General features: G+C 37.5%; 1 pseudogene; it reads right to left on the bottom strand.

Moving 5' to 3' along the window:
- Positions 1-336: 336 nt before the first annotated feature.
- LOC101333172 (serpin B6-like) lies at positions 337-5,297 on the bottom strand (annotated as a pseudogene).
- Positions 5,298-5,889: the final 592 nt, after the last annotated feature.

Below are 5,889 nucleotides of genomic sequence, written 5' to 3'. Positions count from 1 at the left end.
ATGACTTTTTAGTTATCACCTTTTAATTCCTCTTCCTTTCTCTATTGTTCTGTCCTCTGTATATAATATATGATGTGGTTAAAATATTTATTACAGTATGCATAATATATTTTATATATGAATGTGAGTAAATAATTATCTGTATACACTTAAACACACCCATTTTATTTTTAAGTGAATCCACACATGTATTAGTCAGGGCTCTCCAGAGAAAGAGAATCACTTATATTTAATTATTCAGATTTTGTTTTAAAAAATTGGACCCTTTATGTTTGGATTGTCACCAAAATCGTTTTGGCTTGGAGACACACTGTGAAGTTTCAGAGGAAAAGTGGGTTAGTAGGAGACAGGAGAATGTCTATCAGCTGCACCAACCATTTCCTTATAGGGAAGAAAATCAGCCACACAAAGAATAAAATTGGTTTTGTTGTGCTGGATAAACAAAAGAAAGGGGTGGTTCTCACAGAACCTGGGGATCATTCTTACAGGTGGCATCATCATGATGGCAGCAGTGGTGGCCATTATCTCCATGCCTTCTTCATTGACATTCACGAAGGAACTGTGCAGGACCTTGGGCAGAAAGAGGTCTCTCTTGGATGACACTCCAGAAGAGTTGCCCTGGTCTGCTCCAAGGCATCCATCATTCCCATACTGCAAAGAGCATCCTGCCTGTCCTATTTCTCCACCAGCTTAAATCTCAGGAGGAAACCTTCCACCTCTTCTTCATTCGTCATGTCTAGTTTTGTCCATTCTATGATTTTCTCATAAGTAAGTTATTTTTCCACCCTTTTTCAACTGGTCTTTTCATCTGGAAGCATGATGAACATATTCAGCTACTTGCCAATATGGGGAAGCACCAAAATTTTGGTGAATAGTTCTCCTATATAGGTCTTTTTAAAGGTATATTCCTTAAACATCATTTGCACAGGCTTGTCTTCATTCTTGCTGAGTTTCCATTGTCTTTCTTTGGTCTGCACTTTGTTAAGTTGATGAGCGCAGTTTTCTTTGAATTAGATGGCATTCACAGGAATCAGATTAGTCACTGAATTAACTGAATTTGGAGACAGCAACTCTATAATTTTACCTTTTAACTTTTGGTTACCCAGGTGTTTATGTGGTTTCTGGACTCCTCTGAAATGTTGCTCAAGTCGACTCTTCCATCTCTGCTTGGTAGAATTTGCAACAGGAAACTCTGAAAGATGAGAGGAAATCACAGGCCTTTTCTCCAAGGAGACTGTTGGCTGCTCTAAGCAAGTAGTGTGTACCAGTTCTGTTAACCTTGGTGAGGAGTAACTTGAAACCCTGGTGAGCATCTTCACCTCTGCCTCTGCTTTTACTTAAAGAAATGCCTGGGACACCTGGGCTGTGGTTTTTCCACTTGCTCCCATGAAAACTACGACCAGGGCAGAGAAGATGCTCATGGGGTAGAAAAACATGTTTCTCAATATCCGTACAAGTCAGAAGTATATTATAATATACTTGTGTATAACATAATTACATACATATATATTTACATATATGTGTGTGTGTGTGTGTGTGTGTGTGTGTGTGTGTGTGTATCCTTTGGAATAAGGAATTGACTCATATGATTATGGAAACTGAGAAGTCTCAAGATCTGCAGTCACCAAGTTAGAGAACTAGGAGAGCTGATGGTGTAGCTCCAGTCTGAAAGCCAACAGGCTGGAGACCCCACAAGAGAGGATCCAATGTTTCAGTTCCAGGGCAAAGCCAGGAAATGACTGATTTCCCAGTGAAGGCATTCAGGCAGGAGTTTTTCTTACTCAGACTTTTTGTCCTATTCAGGTCTTGTTCTTAGTAAGAGGCTCACTCAAAAACGGAAAGGCCAATCTCCTTTACTTAGAGCACTGATTGAAATGCTAATCTCATCCGGAAACACCTTCAGAGACACATCCAGAGTAATGTGTGACCAATTGTCTGGGCACCCTGTGGCTCAGTCAAGTTGACATATAAATTTAGCCATCACAACACATAATTAAATACAATTAATCTTTGTATTCAAATATTTGCCAAGAATATCATTACCTTTATTTAAAAAAATCTTTATAAGCAGATATTATCATTTGAACTAGAAACTTGCATACATTGCAGAGAAGAAAATCCTCCACCTCCTGTTCATGTTCCAGGATAAGATGCTTATTTTACATGATTGAAAATTGAAAAAGAGATTCTGGAAGTGGGTCAGTAGAAAATCAGAAAGCTTCCTAAAGGTAAACTCATTTAAAAGTGGGCTAATCATGGTCTTATGGTCCTCCACCTGCCATACCCCCTTCTTCTGAAACAAGGTTTACTACTGTAATGAGTTTGAGCTTTTTTCCAAATACATTTTTTTTATCAAGAAGAAAAATATTCTACCTTCAGGTGTTTCTCTGAGTGTCATTGTTTCATGTTCTATTTTAATTATCCACTAGATACACTAAAGTATATTAAAATAAAAGTGAAATGAAATCCCTTTTAAATCAACATGTGGAACAACTCCAGAAATGATTTATAATACATTCATTCATTCTGGAAAGACTTTGCCACATATGGATCTGCCACATGGGATTTTTTATCCCTCAAGCTGTCAACTTTGTTACTAAACCACTGAGACTACGGTTTTTGTCTGAGGCCAAATCTCTCATTCTTTTTCTTTTCTGCAGGCCTCTCACTGGCTTCAAAGAGGAGATACAAGGAAGAAGGGCTTTCTTTAGCTCTTGGGAACTGGGGCAGAGGTGCTTTTTCAGCATTTAACAATACAAAGAAGGAGAAGAAAAGATGATCATAGCTAACTTTACTGTAGCAACTTATTGCAGGGGGGAAATTGCTACATCAAACAGGAGCTAGATGCTTTCAGGCATTGCTTCCGTACTAATCCTCTCTCTTGAGCACAGATAAGGGAAAAGAGATGTATGGCTGTCATTTTATTTTCTGCTATTATTTAATAGAGACCTTCATCCAAGACAAATGGGATTTTATTAGGTAAAAACTAAGTACAAATGTGAATCATCTATTCTGGTCTTGTGGAAAGGCTCCTTTTATACTTATTCTAAGCCTTGCTTTCATACTTATTCATTAATTCTGTTGAACTAATGCAACAATCACTTTCTCTGAGTACTGTTAAAATATTATTAGAGTCACAAATTTACTCATGATCTTATCTTCTGAGAGTTCCAAAGTAATGAAACCTAAGACTAGTGCAGAGATTACAAAGAGGGGGCGATTTTCTCTCTTCTTGCACATAGGAAATGTTCAATAAATGTTCGCTGTCATCATTGCTATTATGAATATTAATTGTTATTTGCCCTCTCATTCCCCCATTGAGACCTGTCGGCTATCCCAGTGCCACCACCATAACACACACACCTGCATACTGGCAGAACAACAACCCACCATTCACATTTACACTCAGAGAAATCCAACTGAAAGATTCCACAATGACCCATTCACAAAGGGGTTAATGTACATCCCTGTACCTGAAGACAAGAAGAATGACATCCTTGCTCACTCCCCAACCATAAGAATACAAGACTAAGAGGGAAAAAAAGGAAAACTTTCAATTTTGTCTCATACTGCCAAGAGGTCCCTGTATGATGCAAAGGAATAAGCCCAGATTTTTAGAGTCAGAGAGACCTGAGTTTGAATCTCAGCTTCCTGCTTTACTAAATCTGTGATCTGAGTTTAATATACTTGTCTATAAAATGGAGCTAGGGAGAACCTACATCATAAAATATTTCCTGTCCCAACTCATGTCTCAGGGACTTAAAATCAGTAATTATGAAACGATCCAGTCTCTGCTAAAAATTTCCATCGATTTTCTTATAATTAAAAACCAGGAGATTGGGCTAGAAAATCCTCTTCCAAGGTACCTTATGGCACTATGAAATTATGTTATATATAGATTCCTGAAGCTCCTAGTTACATGATAGTCCTTAGTTAGCCTTTGGGAATTACCACAATCTTGACATCAATCTTTTTTTCCCTAATTTTCCCAGTGATGAAATTTTTTTGCTTTAATTTAATATCTTTGTAGGTTGCCAAAGCTCTGTACTTAAGCTTTGGTATTTTAAGCTTGGGTCTTATGAATTTAAGTACCCTCACCTCATGGGTTACAGCCAAGATAAGCATTCTGCTAGATGCTGGCTATACTTATTCCAACTATCAATATATGCTTAAGAACTAGGGGATAAACATAGAATGGGTTTACAGACCTGTTCTGAGACTATCTCATTTCAAACCTCCATCAATCCTGCCATTTGCAGTGATATGGATGGACCTAGAGAAGATCATACTGAGTGAAGTAAGTCAGACAGAGAAAGACAAATACCACATGATATCACTGATATGTGGAATCTAATAGATGACACAAATGAACTTATATACAAAACAGAAACAGATTCACAGACATAGAAAACAAAGTTATGGTTACCAGGGGGAAGGGGGATGGGAGGAGGGATAAATTAGGAGTTTGGTACTAACATATGCACACTACCATATATAAAATAGATAACCAACAAGGACCTACTATATAGCAGAGGGAACTATACTCAATAATTTGTAATAACCTGTAAGGGAAAAGAATCTGAAAAATAATATATATATGTATAACTGAATCACTTTGCTGTACACCTGAAACTAACACAACATTGTAAATCAACTATACTTGAAAACAAACAGACAAATCAAAAAACTCCATCAATCTTGAGTGGTGAGCCATGCTGCCCTTATGGTTTCTGGGGGTTAATATTAGCTCTGAAAATAGAGGTGGGCAAATTTTGAAAAGTAAAACAAATATCAGTCTTTCTCTTTATAGTACTGAGCAAGTAGGTTTTATTATTTTAAACTAAACACCCTGGCAACACTTTTCTAAGGTTCTGAAATTAGGTGTTTTTATTTCCATTAAATTGTGTATGACTTTAAACAAACAAACAAACAAACAAAAAAGCAGCTGAAGATAAGAAGAAACGAACTGTGCATTTCAGCTCCCAGGAAGACAATAAACTGAAATCAATCTCAGTATTTAGTTAGTCAAAAACTTCACAATTTTCCAAAAGAGGGAGAAGGAAGACAATTCCTTCAAAAACACAACTAAGTGCTGTGCTCAGACCACTTGACTTCCTGTTTCATTATTGCTGCTCTTGCAGCAGTACCAGGCAGCACGGAACACAATGTATGTCTCATCTCCAGCCCCCACTTCCCACCCCCGGAAGGCCTTTCAAAGACCCTACCCAAGGTCTCTGCCACTGGATACTCAGAATAGTCCAATCTAGAACTTACCTTATTTTCAAAAATGTAGCCATTGGTTTGTGTATACTTCAAGTTGAATAATAGATATGATCTGTCTTCATGTTTGCTGATCTATCATCACATTAGATCCTTTAATATTGATCATATGTATTTTAAAGCTCCTATGATGGTTCAAAAATTTAGGTGACATCTGGGTCTGCCTTGTTTTCTCTTCATTTTTTTTTCTTGTTATTTTGATGGAATTCTGGATATTATGTTCAGATGAATAGTAAAGACCGAGGTAAATAATTTTCTCATCCATCTTCTATGTGGGTAGTTGAATCTCTTTATTCAGTATTTTAGCTGGATTTGGGACTTGTTTTTCTACCTTCAGGGCACCACAGATTTCAAACATCTACAGGGTTGGGATGAAAGTATGTAATGCTTAGAGTAGGACCTGGGGCTCCATAATATAGTTTTTTGAGAATTGTATTACCATCCTCAGCTGTTGACTGCCCTTGCGTACCTGCTCCATGGGTGTTCCCTTTACTCTACTGCCCCTGTACTAGCACTAGCCTACTTCTGCTTATAACTTTGCATCAAGTTATACAGAGGGAGTGTTCTTGCTTGGTTCTACAGTTCCAATCTCAGTCTTAGGGAGGTCTT

Source organism: Tursiops truncatus, chromosome 7 (genome assembly GCF_011762595.2).
Source record: "Tursiops truncatus isolate mTurTru1 chromosome 7, mTurTru1.mat.Y, whole genome shotgun sequence".
In the NCBI taxonomy this organism is placed as follows: Eukaryota; Metazoa; Chordata; class Mammalia; order Artiodactyla; family Delphinidae; genus Tursiops; species Tursiops truncatus.
Note: the sequence above shows the minus strand (reverse complement) of the source record. Positions and strands in the feature narration are given on the sequence as shown.